General features: G+C 39.2%; 1 protein-coding gene across 1 annotated transcript in view; it reads left to right on the plus strand.

The window, feature by feature from the left end:
* cfap58 (cilia and flagella associated protein 58) overlaps window positions 1-14,022 on the plus strand; it is a 206,828-nt gene that overhangs the window by 14,260 nt on the left and 178,546 nt on the right. The window lies entirely within an intron of this gene.

Below are 14,022 nucleotides of genomic sequence, written 5' to 3' on the forward strand. Positions count from 1 at the left end.
TCTGTTCTATTACCCTGATGTACTCATGTAAGATATGATTGTCTGGTTAGCAAAACAGTACTTTTCACTGTATCTGTGACAATAATAAATTGAATCATCAAATCATTTTCTTGTTCCATGTGTCCTCTACTTGTAGGAACTTGTTCAGCTGTCTTTAAATGATTTCAGAAACCCACATACATTGCACATGCTCTCACACGTTTTAGTAGCTTTCCCAGCTTAATGACACTCTCACAAAATCAATGCTTCCTCACATCTAACAAAATTACTCTGTATTTCATACTCATTACTGTTGGGTCACATATTACTTCCTGCTCAGAAAATTTACCCACCAGAGTGGGATCTATTTGCTCTATCATTTTAACATCTTTAACCATGTTTATTGATATAAATGTTATGATCCCAACTGATGGTAATACTGGGCAAAAGTGAGGACTGCAGATGCTGGAAACCAGAGTTTAGATTAGAATAATGCTGGAAAAGCACAGCAGGTCAGGCAGCATCCGAGGAGCAGGAAAATCGACGTTTCGGGCAAAAGCCCTTCATCAGGAATCAGTGCTTTTCCAACGCTCTGATGGTAATACTGGACAAATCAGGTGACAGATTGAAACCTAACCTTTTTGTTTGTTTTAGTTAATGTGTGATCGGTTAGTGAAACAAGTCATATGAGGTTGCAGGGTTTCTTTAACAAGAGAACAGAAATTTATTGCACAAAAGATAAAAACAAATTAAGTATAAGTTATGAAGATCTAGAACACAGTTAGAAAAATCTTAAAATGTGTGTGACATGGTTGCTCAGTGGTTAGCACTGCTGCCTCACAGCTCGAGGGATATGGGTTTGATTCCTCGGGGCGACTGGCTGTGTGGGGTTTGCGCATTCTCCCTGTGTCTGCATGGGTTTTCTCCGCATGCTCCGGTTTCCTCCCACACTCCAAAGATGTGCAGGTTTAGTGAATTGGTCAAGCTAAATTGCCCGTAGTGAGCAGCCAAGTGTAGGTTAGGTGTGTTAGTTAGGGGAAATAGAGTAATAGTTAGAGTTGTAGGGTAGGGGAATGGGTCTGTGAAATACTCTTCAGAGGGTGGGTATGGACTTGTTGGGCCAAATGGCCTGTTTCCACACTAGGGTTGCTGTGATTCATAGCTTCATCCTCTTTTACAGCCACTATTGTTATAGACATTGAACTCCAGTGAAATCGCCACTGTACCAAACCTCTAAATCTGACTTGACTGATTCCCACCAGTTACCTTATTGCAAACTGTGACCTCTTCATACATGAATATTCAAAAAGGTGTATGCTTAGACTTTCTGAGCATTTAATTAGATGTAGATTTGTAACCAAGTGAACCTGGTTTTGAAATATCACGAACTAAACTTTTACACTGAGTTAACAGTCCTTTCCCTGAACTGTCCTGTCCTCCCTTTGCCTTTCTAGGAGAGAAGTTATATTTGCTTTTGGCCCAAGTCAGGTTTCCTCTGGACTTCCTAAAAACATTCAATCTCTCATTTTTCTGAACTAAAATCAATCCTTAAGTATCCTGAACCAACAACGAACTAATGGCCATAAATATTCTTTTCCATCTGTCATTAACCATCAGAGTAAAAATAATTTTCCATTAACAATCCACAGGATACTTCCCATCTGACACATATTGGAAGGATTGTCTGACCTTTCTTTTTAATCCTTCACAAAAGTAACCATCCCCATGTTCCAGTATTTGAAACTCTAAAGTGATATAAAAATGTCTGGCATCTTTCATCACATGAATGAAATCACATTCGTTTTGAAATAAAAACACAAAGTAGTAGAGAATCTCAGCAGGTTTGGCAGTATCATAGGGACATAGGAACAGTAGTAGGCCATTCAGCCCCTTGAGCCTGTTCCACCATTCAGTGAGATCATGGCTGATCTGTGGCCTCATTCCAAATACCTGTCTTAAGCCCATAATCCTTAATTATCTTTGCTTAACAATAGTTTATCTATCTCAGATTTAAGATTAACAACTGATCCAGCATCCACTGCCATTTGTGGACGAGAGTTCCAAACCTTCACCACCCAGACCCATTTCCCCTAACACTATGGGTAATTTTGCATGGTCAATTCACCTGACCTGCACATCATTTGACTGTTGGAGGAAACCGGAGCGCAGACACGGGGCGAATGTGCAAACTCCACACAGTCGCCTGAAGCTGGAATTGAACCTGGGTCCCTGGTGCTGTGAGGCTACAGTGCTAACCACTGCGCCAAGTCCAGGTATGATTGTTGTAAACTGACATTGTAGTAAACCGACATTGTACTCCCTCCACTGACAATATATCTTTTCTAAGGTGTGGTGGCCAAATTTGCACTCATACTTCAAGTTGGGTCGAACCAGAGTTTTGTGTAACTGCACCATAACTTCTGCATCTTTGGACTACTATCCTCTAGATATAAAGGCCAACACTCCATTAGCTTTCTTGATTATTTTCTGTAACTGTTCATGACATTTTAAAGATCTATGCACTTGAATTCACAAGTCTCTTTGGAAATTTTAGCAACCAATCTAAAACCCCTTCAAAATATATTCAGAAGATAGTCCAGACCCTAATTTATTATTATTCTTTTAAAAAAAGAAGTGTAAGGCATTGTGTTCTAAGTGCAATAGAATTAGTCAGACTAACAGGCTTGGAGCAAAACACATTTTATTTCTACACCGTAGTTAACATTCAACGAAAGAAAGCAGAATTAGAATAACTTAACTGTGTTGGAAAACTTAACAAACTAATAGATTATTTAACTACTAAACAGCAACTGATTCAATATAGTAACATTCCATAAACAAATCTTTGGCAAGGAATAAAGAGACTTGGAGTGCAGGTTCATAGTTCCTTGAAAGTGGATGCGCAGGTAGATAGAATAGTGAAGAAAGTATTTAGTACACTTGTCTTTATTGGTCAGAGCATTGAGTATAGAAGTTGGGTGGTCATGTGGCTGTACAGGACATTGGTTAAACCATTTTTGAAATACTGCGTTCAATTCTGGTCTCCCAGCTTAGGAAATATGTTGTGAAATTTGAAAGGGTTCAGAAAAGCATTACAAGGATGTTGCCAGGGTTGGAGGGTTTGAGCTACAGGGTGAGGCTGAATAAGATGGGGCTATTTTCCCGGAGCCTTGGAGACTAAGAGGTGACCTTACAGAAGTTTATAAAGCATAACGGGCATGGATCGGATGAATGGTCAGGTTTTCTCCAGGGTAGAAGAGTCCAAAACTAGAGGGCAGAGATTTAAGGTGAGAGAGGAAAGATACAAAAAGGACCTGAGAGGCAACGTTTTCATGAGGAGGGTGGTGCATGTACGGAATGAGCTGCCAGAGGAAGTGGTGGAGGCTGGTACAATTACAGCATTTAAAAGGCATCTGGATGGGTGTATGAATAGAAAGGGTTTAGAGGGATATGGTTCAATTGTTGGCAAACAGGACTGGATTAATCTTGGATATCTGGTCAGCATGGACAAGTTGGACCAAAGGGTCTGTTTCTGTGCTGTACAGCTCTATGACACGATAAATTCAGTGATGTGGAGCTGCCAGTGTTGGACTGGATGCTGATGCCTAAAGAAGCAGTGAAGTTTCAAAAGCTGGTGTTTTCAAATAAACTTGTTGGATATAACCTGGTGTCATGTGATTTTTGACCTTATAAATTCAATAGAATAGATTGTCTCACATGCAATTCCAACAACGAAAGAGAACCCAAGCTTTTAGCTATAACAGAAGGAAGAATAATAGCTTCCACATCCAGCTTCAAGACCCCAGTGACTACTGAAAGTTAAACAAAACGATCCTGGTTCTGGGGGAGCTTGACCCTCCTCCTTTTTGATTCAAAGCTAGCAATCTTGTTGGGTTCAGAGCAGAGAACTTAGCTCCAAGTTTATTACATTTGCTTTTAAAAGAAACATAACAGAACAAATCCTTTTTAAAGGCACATCTAGGTATACATACAGACATTCACTGTATTTCACTTTGTACCATCTGGAAAGTTCGCTAAACTATCTTTTTCTGTTCATAAAGGATAACCTCATACTTGCTTACATTGAATTCCATTTGCCACAGTTTTTCCAATTCATTTAGTCTTTCGATATCTCTGTAATTTAATGCTATCATCTACACTGTCTATATTGCCTAACTTTCTGTTCTCAGAAAATTTGGATGCATGTTTTTCTGTGCCATTATTCAATTGTTAATAAACAGCGTGAATAATTGAGGCCCAAACAGAGATCCTTGTGGGAAGCCGCTACTAACATCATGTCGCATCTGTTGACAAAGAAAAAACAGAGTTAACGTTTTGACATGAATGTAAATACTCGACTGAAGGAAGGTCGAAATGTAGTGGGTTTTATGCCATCTAAAGTGGGAGGGGAGAGAAGGTCTGATATAGGGTAGAGGGTAGAGGGTAGGGGGTAGGGGGTAGGGGGTAGGGGGTAGGGGGAATGAATAATACTGATGTCACGGAACAAAATGCAAAGGGAATGTAGAAAGAAAGAAGCATTTATCCATTCAGACTTAAAAACCACATAACACCAAGTTATAGTCCAACAGCTTTAGTTGGAAGCACTAGCTTTTGGAGCACTGCTCCTTCAGCAGGTGGTTAACGAAGGAGCAACGCTCCAAAAACTAGTGCTTCCAGTTAAACCTGTTGGACTATACCTGGTGTTGGGTGATTTTTGACTTTGTACACCCCAGTCCAACACCGGCATTAGATTAGATTACTTACAGTGTGGAAACAGGCCCTTCAGCCCAACAAGTCCACACCGACCCGCCGCAGCGCAACCCACCTAGACCCATTCCCCTACACCTAACACTACGGGCAATTTGGCATGGCTAATTCACCTAACCTGCACATTTTTGGACTGTGGGAGGAAACCGGATCACCCAGAGGAAACCCACACAGACACAGGGAGAATGTGCAAACTCCACACAGTCGGTCATCTGAGGTGGGAATTGAACCCGGGTCTCTGGCGCTGTGAGGCAGCAGTGCTAACCACTGTGCTACTGTGCCACCCCCGTCTCCAAATCATGACTTCCATTCAGACCGAGTATGAATGCCAGAATGGTGAACAGCTCCACTTAAAGCATAGGTGGAGCTTAAAGCATGTGGAGGTGCCAATGTTGGACTAGATTGGACAAGGTCAAAAATCACACCACACCAGGTTATAGTCCAACAGCTATTATGTTCACAATAAGCTGTTGGACTATAATGTGATGTCATATGATTTTTGATATAAAGCAGACAGAAATAGGGTTTTGTTGGATGTGGTGAGGGAGTGATAACGCAGTATGATGATCACTGATATACAATGGGATCCCTTATTGTTTGTCAGTGTCTTGCGAAGACATAGAAATTGAGAGTCAAACCGGTACATGGAAGAACAAACAGAATCAGAAAAGGGGAGCAGACCTCATGGTCTGAAATTTCTGAACTCAACAATAAATCTGGAAGGCTGCAGAGTGACTTATCAGAAAATGAGGTTCTATTCCTCAAGCTTGCATTGGGCTTCATTGTAACATTGCAGGAGATTGCTGACAGAAACGTGAGCATGACAGTCCATGATTAAAATGGCAAGTGATGAGAAACCCAGGATCATGCTTAGAGACTGAGCAATGGTGTTTCCATCCTTTCTGCATTTGGTCTGTCCAATGTAGAGGAGACTGCATGTGAACAGTGGATATAATAGAAGTGCGTGTGGTGCTGGAAAAGCATGCGAAGAGCAGGAGAATTGACGTTTCGGGCATAAGCCCTGATTTCCTGATGAAGGGCTTATGCCCAAAACATCAATTCTCCTGTTCCTTGGATGCTGCCTGACCTGCTGTGCTTTTCCAGCACCACACTCTCGACTCTGATCTCCAGCATCTGCAGTCCTCACTTTCTCCTAGTGAATATAATATCCAATTATATGTAAATCAATCCATAACCTGGAATGACTGTTTGGTGTCTTGGACAGTGAAGAAAGAAAAGATAAAAGAGCAGGTAATGTGCTTCTTACAATTGTGCGGGAAGGGGGCTGAAAGGGTGATTGAGGAGTGGATGAGGGTGTCACCAAGGCAATAGCAAATAGTCCCAGAATATTGAACCTGATTTCACTATGAAGACTCTTAAAGCTGGACATTATCCTCTTTACCCTTTTGTCAGCATTCTCCAGAGTCTCAGCATCTCCTGCCCTGTGTTTGAGAGCTAAAACTCCATCTCATAGTTAAAAAACACAAAAGTGCAAACTGAGCATAGTATTCCTAGTTTTATATTGGTCAGTATAGGGAATAAAATATAATGCTTTATTTGTTTTCTTATGACCATACAGTACCATTTATGATTCTTAATGCTTTATCCACCAAGTCCTTCAGCTCCCTCTTAGATTTCAGAATCTTTATTCTCTGGTGACTGAGCATTACTTCATAAATGCATTTCTGCAGATGGAGGATATGGGCTCATTCTCTCAACTTAGATCGTTTGGTTAATATACTTGATTTACGTTCCTTCAACATAACTTCTTTTCTCCTGTGAATATTTTTGTTTCATCAGCAAATATATCGTAATTTCTTCAATTTTTCTTTCACAAACATGAGAAAATGTTGAGGAGACAAGCACTATGAGATGCATCAATCTCATTCCGCAAGTGCTACAACCCATTCACCAAACATCCAATCGCATTTTGAACTCCACTAGATTATGTGAAACTTTCACTTCCCTTTGGATTTTTTTTCATTAACAATATGCTTTAAATTAAACTTTAATGAATTTCCTTATATGTTCTCTGGCCTATAAACCTTGAGGCAATATTGTGGATTCACCTACTGTACATCATTGAATATTTTATAGGCCTTAGTGAGATTTTCATTACCCTTAAACCATAAGCAGCAGGAGCAGCAGTAGGCAATTGAAACACTTGAGTTTACTGTGCCATTTGACATATTCATAGCTGATCTCACCTCAGCCTCAATACCACTTTCCCGCCCACTCCCCAATGATCTTCAACACATTAGTGATTAAAAAATCTGTCTATCTCTATCTTAAATTTACTCAATGTCCCAGCAACCACCTTCGCTCATTTTTCTAAATTCCAGAGAGAATAGGCCTAAACTGCTCAATCTGTCTTCATTAGACAAATCCCTGATCTCTGGAATCAATCTAGTGAATCTCCTCTGAACTGCTTCCAATTCAACACTATCCCTCCCCAAGCAAGGGGACCAAAATTGTGTGTAATACTCTGAGTACAGTTTCACTAATGCATTGCACAGCTCTAGTATCACTTCCCTACATTTATATTCTGTACCTTTAACAATAAATGCCACAATTCTATTTGCCTTCCTTATTGCCTTTTGTACCTGCATTCTAATTTTCTGTGAACACTAGATCCCTCTGCACTGAAGCACTCTGAGGTTTCTCTTCACTTAGTTAATAAGTTCCCTTTCTATTCCTTTGACCAAAATGGATAACCTCACACTAACCCATGTCAAACTTCATCTGCCAAATTTTGGCCCATTCACCAAACCCATTCATATCCATTTATAAATGTCTTATTTCTTCATTGCACTTACTTTTCCACCTATTTAAGTGTCATTTACAAATTTGACTATATTACTTTCTGTCCCCACATCCCCGTTATTAATATAGACTGTAAATAATTGGGGCCTGCGGACTTAATCCTGTGGCACCCAACTAGTTAACATCTTACTAACCAGAAAAAGACACATTTATCCCAACTCTCTGCTTTCTATTGGTTAGCCAATCCTCTAACCAGACTGATAAATTACTCCTAACCTGATGTGATCTGACCTTGTGTATTTTGTGCAGCACCTTATCAAAAGTCTTTTGGAAGTCCAGTTATACTATATGTACAGGATTCCCAATATACATCTTCGTTGTAACGTCTTCAAAGAACTCTAGCAAATTACTCAAACATGATTTATACTTCATAAAACCATACTGACTCTGATGGATTGTGTTTGACCTTCCAAATATCCTGTCATTATTCCTTAATAATGATTATCACAATTTCCCAATGGCACATTTTAAACTAAGTGGTCTGTAGTTTCCTACTTTCTGCCTCCCTCTCTTTTTTAAATAAGGGTGTTATATGAGCATTTCCAATCCACTTGAACTTTTTCCATATTCAGAGAATGTTGGAATATTATAACTAATGGATCCACTATCTCTGCTGTCACTTCCTTTAAGACCCGAGGATGTCAGCCATTAGGTCCTAGGGAATGGTTGCTTTCAATTCCAATGTACTTTTCCCGAGTAATAACAACTGTTCTAAGTTCCTCACTTCCTATAACCTCAACATTACTTGTTATGAATAGGATAGTAATATGTTCTTCATCATGAAAAATATTGATCAAATGACTGCCATTTCTGTGGTTCCCCCCTATTAACTCTCCAATCACATCCTCCAATGGACCAACACTCACCTTAACTACTCTCTTCTCTTTTATATACTTGTTGGAGCTTTTGCTATATGGTTTTTATATTTTGTACTAGTTTTCTTACAAAATTTATCTTTGCACTTTTTATGTTTTTCTTAGTAACCCTTTTTTGATCTTTAGGTGTTGTCCAAACTTCCAGCCTCTGCAATGTGGCTTGTCTTAGTTTTTTGTCTTTACATTATCTTTAACTTCCTTGTTTAGCCATGGATATTTCTCTCCATACCCACCACCTCGACCCACCACCCTTAAAATATTTCTTCCTCTGGAATAAATTCTAGTTGGGAGCAATTAAGTAGCTCCTTACACATCTGCCACTGTTCATCAACTGTCCAACATTTCAGTCTCCCTCCTACTCCACTCGGGTCTGATCTGCCCTCATGCCGATGTCATTATCTTTGTTTAATTCTAGTTTCTCACCCTTAAACTGAATTTGAGATTCTAGCATGCTGTGATCACTCTTCTCTAGATGATCTTTTTCAGTGCAATTATTAATTAATCCCACATCATTACACAATGCCAAATCCAAAATAACCTGCTCTCTGGTTGGTTCCCCACCATATTGCTCCAAGAAACAATCTGTAATATATTCAATGAACTCCCCAGAGGCTACCCTTGCCATTTTGATTAATGCAGTCCATTGTTCTAGACCAGAGCGAAACACACTTTATTCATACACTAGAGTTAAAATAAAATAAAAGAATGAAGAGAAATAATTTGGCTCTATTGGAAAACTTAACAAAATAATAGATTATGTACCTACTAAACAATAACTGTTCTAATATTGTGACATCCCATAAAGACTTCCCTGACTAATGCAAATTAAGTAAAATAGATTGTCTCACATGAAATTCTAGTAGCAGGGTGAGAACCCCCACCTCTTAGTGGTAACAGAGAGAGGACAAACAATTTCCATATCCAACTTCAATACCCCAGCAGCTGCTATTGGAAAACTCAAACTGAAAGTCCTGGTCCTGGGTGAGCTTGATCCTATCTGTTCAGACTGCTCCTTTTGTTCTAACTTAAAAAGAAACCAAGGCCTCAGAAGCTGTTTATTGGATTTAAAGACACAGCTCTCCATTTCTGTTTTAAAACCTCTCTTCAAAACAAAACAGGACAAAATACACCTCTTAAAGCCAGGCTATCATCACACCATATACATTTTAAAATTACTGATGATTATTGCTATACCTTTTCTACAAGCCCCCAGTATTTTCTGGCTTATCCTGTATCCCACTGTGTTTCTGGGTGTTTGGGGTCTGATAGATTACTCCCACCAAGAACTTCTTTCCCTTGCTATTTCTTATTTCTGCACAGATTGATTCTTTGAATTGATCTCCACTGCCGATGTCATTTAGGCAATAAGATCTAAAAGCAGATTTAGGCTGTTCTACCTATTGAGTTTGCTTTGCCATTTGATGATAGCTGATATGTTTCTGAACCCCATTCTCCTGCCTTCTCCCCAAAACTCTTGGTCCCTTACCAATGAAATATCCATTTAGCTCTGTCTTAAATACATTCAATGATTTAGCATCCACAGTCTTTTGTAACATGAGTTCCACAGATTCAGCTCCCTCTGGCTGAAGAATTTTTTTCTCTCTCAGTTGTAAAGGGTCATTCATTCTGAAGCTGTGCACGTGAGTCCTAGTCTCTCCTACAGTGGAAACATTTTCTCCATGACTACTCTAACCGGTATTCTGTAAGCTTCGATGAGATTCCCCCTCATCTTTCTAAACTCTTTCAAGTATACACCCAGAGTCCTCAACCACTCCTCATTTGACAAGCCCTGCATCCTCAGGATCATTCTTATAAAGTTCCTCTGGACCCCCTCCAATGCCAGCACATCTTTCTTGAGATATAAGACCCAAAACTGCTCACAATATTCCAATTTCTCAGTACAGCCCTGATCTCTTCCTTTACTCTACTACCTCCTTCTCCTTTCTGTCTATCCTTCCAAAACACTGAGTACCTTTGCATATTCAATTCCCAAACCTCGTTTCCATGTAACCACATCTCAGTAATTACCACAAAGTCATGCCCATTTGTCTATGTGCTGTGTTAACTCATAAAGATACCTTCAGCATTTACCCTTCTCTTGAGTTAAACATTTTAGGCCTCTCTTTGGAATACTTCTCCTTGCAACTTTCTACCATTTATGTTTTTTCTAATTAAAAAACAAAATAACTGGATGTTGGAACAGAAATTGTTGGAAACGTTCATCAGGTCTGGCAGCACCAGTGGAGAGAAATCAGAGTTAACATTTCAGGTCTATTGACCGTTCCTCAAAATATTTTATCTAACCTCGCCCATGCAGTTAGGATAGTTTGTTTTTTTGGTATTTTGTGATTAAAGTTATATACAGTACTCCCAAGGATAGACTTAGTTGTGCTTGTGTGCATTTATACTGCATAACTTTAGCTGTGTGCTGCAATGTTCTGTTTTCCTTTTAATTGTATCTGAACATTCTCAACATTGAAAAATAATTAGTCTTCTGTCACTGGAGAATTCTGTATCAATATGATAATTATAAAATGCAAATATAGAACTGAAGCTTAAAATGTGCATCACCCTTTCTCTGTCATGCCTCAAAACTGCACTGTCCTGTAATGGCAGCATAAACATTTCTCGTATAATTTTCAGCGGAGTTAAGCATGTTGAGGTAAAGAGGAGGACTCTGTAACCAGCCGGCTTTTTGACCTTGTGCTCACTACATTGTTGATTTTATTGTATCTGGTGACTAGAATACCTCAGAGCTGAAAAATGTGTTGCTGGAAAAGCGCAGCAGGTCAGGCACATCCAAGGAGCAGGAGAATCAACGTTTCAGGCATAAGCCCTTCTTCAGGAATGAGGAAGGTGTGCCAATCAGGCTAAGATAAAAGGTAGGGAGGAGGGACTTGGGGGAGGGCGTTGGGAATGCGATAGGTAGAAGGAGGTTAAGGGGAGGGTGATAGGCGGCGGATACCTCAATCCAGATTATAAGACATGGTTAGCACATTGCTTGCTTCTCAGTTATCTTATTGTGTTCAGTGACTTTCACTGCAGAGCAATTTTTAAAAATCTAATTGTGATCTTCTTGGAAATCTTAAAAGAGCCATAAGTAATACTCCTAAATCAGATATCTTGGAGATTTAGTGCCACAGACATATTTCAGGGAGAAATATTCATCATTGAACTCGAGTATTCCAAGATGTATAAATTTTCTGCTGCATCCTGTCATTTCGACGAAACCAGTTATAGATAGCTGACAACTTTGTTCCAAGTATCTCTGCTGTTGGAACCTGTTATCACATTTGTGTGGGCTGCCATCTGTAATACATTTTGTATTTCCCTTGTTTGCGAGAATGAGTCGGCTGGTGGAAGTCTTTACATCTTCAAGTTGTTGGTGCTGGCAGCTGTGGAATTTATTGTTCATCGTGAAATGTCCTGAATGCATGAGTGGCTTGCTAGCTTGACCACTTCACAGGGCTGTTGTTATCGAGGCACTTGAGTCACGTGCAGGCCAGTTTGAACAAAGACAGCAGGCTTCCTTCTCTAATCAGTTAGGTTTTTATGCCCTCATGTGTAAGGCTATAACAACTTTTAATTTCTAGATTTTGTGAAGAGTAAATCTGCTGTGGAGAGTCATAGAGTCTTAGAGTCATACAGCATGGAACTGGACCTTCGGTTCAACTTGACTGTGCCAGTCAGATATTGTAAACTGATATTGGCATTTGGCCAATGTCTCTCTAAACCCTTTCTCTTTGTGTACCCATCCAAGCGTCTTTTAAATGTTGTAATTGTATCAGCCTCCACCACTTCCTCTGGCAGCTCATTCCATACAAGCACCACCCTATGCATGAAAAAATTGCCTCTCAGGTCCCTTTTAAATCTTTCCCACCTCCATATGTGGAGTTACATATGGGCTAGACCAGATAAGAATGGCAGATTCCTTCCCTAAAGGACATTAGTGAACCAGGTTTTTCAACAATTACCAATGAATTTACAGTCATCATTAGACTTTTAATTCCAGATTTTTATTGAATTCAAATTCCACCATTGTCAGTGGTGGGATTTGAACTTTGGTCCCCAGAACATTACCTGAGCCTTGAGGTGAGCAGGATAGTGATAATACCACTATGCTATCACCTTCCCATAAACTGTAACCTGCCAGCTTAACAATATCTTTCCTATAACAGGGACACCAGTATTGAACACCATATTCTAAAGGTGGCCTCACTAATATCCTGTAGAGCTGCAATGAGGTCCCAACTCCTATACTCAATGCACTTCCTTGTCCATTCTTCTACCACCTAAGACCATTTACATCATGTCTGGTTGAAATGAGTCACTTGCCTGAAAGACTAGGGGGTAAACATTCATGAATCTTTCAAAGATGAGGGAAGGTCTATGATGAGTAACTTCTAATCGGAGGTGATAATTTTCATTGTTTCCTTCTTGGTCTTTTGCAGGGTTAATATATATTTTCTTTGAAATATAGAGTCGAAAATGGAAGTTTCGACTGTGGTGCACAGAAAAAGACCCAGTTTTTCATATAACTTGAAATATTAGTTAAATTGTGTGATATTCACACATTTATTATATAAGAACAAATTTTTTTTTCAGAAGTAAATTTGATAGTTTTGTGAGAGAAACTGGTACCAAGTGCCTTTGTTTGAAAAAAATTAAACTCCCCAGCAACAGCTTTTGGAATGGTTTTACGTGGTACTTTTGTCACAGAATTGAGAAAAGTGAGTGGAGTACTCAGATCTTCAGGAGCCTGAAAACAAACCAGATCTCTCTCCTTCCCTCTGAGTGTGGAAAGGAAATGATACTCAAAGACTCTGCAATGGGAAAGATTTAACCGAAAGACCTAGGTCTAATTGATCAGCTACTGAAGTGTGGATTGGTGCAGTCAACAACAGCATGCGATCACTGCCAAAAAAAAATGAAAGAACTATGAGAAAGTTTGTTCATTTTATCCTTTTGGTTTGGTCTCTTGATTTACAGATTTTGTTCTCTTTTGCTGATCTATTCCATCATGGTATTCCTGTAATACTGATTATTTTATCTGTCCTTTCAATCCCATTTATGAATGAATGTATCTGTTTTTCAATTTAAAGGGTGGAGTTATAGTCTTAATTTGCATATTAGTGATTAATATTCCACTTGTCAAAGGATAGTTTTGTTACAATAAATAACTATTTGTTTACTTGTTTGTGGATGAAACCTGGTGTGAATTTCTTTGATCTGGCATAATGCTCACAGTCAGATATTCTAGTGATTAAATTGATCATAGTTAATATTTGTGATCACTTGTGAAACAGTGGAGATTAATTTCTAGTATACTCTTCCCATCAGAGTTGTAACACTTTCTTAATTCCACTTTTTGTCTGGAATTTGATTTTCTGAAGTGTACATCTATGATTTGACTAAAACTGTTAAATGGATGGAATTTTCACAAATACGTTTAATTCGTGAAAATTACCCAAGTAATGCATATCGATTGTAGTCATATTGATATACTCCAAGATACTTCTGCTCATTTCCAAAATGATGGAACATTGCTAAAACTGCACGGCTGAGCTAATTCTGTTCC

Source organism: Hemiscyllium ocellatum, chromosome 22 (assembly GCF_020745735.1).
Source record: "Hemiscyllium ocellatum isolate sHemOce1 chromosome 22, sHemOce1.pat.X.cur, whole genome shotgun sequence".
In the NCBI taxonomy this organism is placed as follows: Eukaryota; Metazoa; Chordata; class Chondrichthyes; order Orectolobiformes; family Hemiscylliidae; genus Hemiscyllium; species Hemiscyllium ocellatum.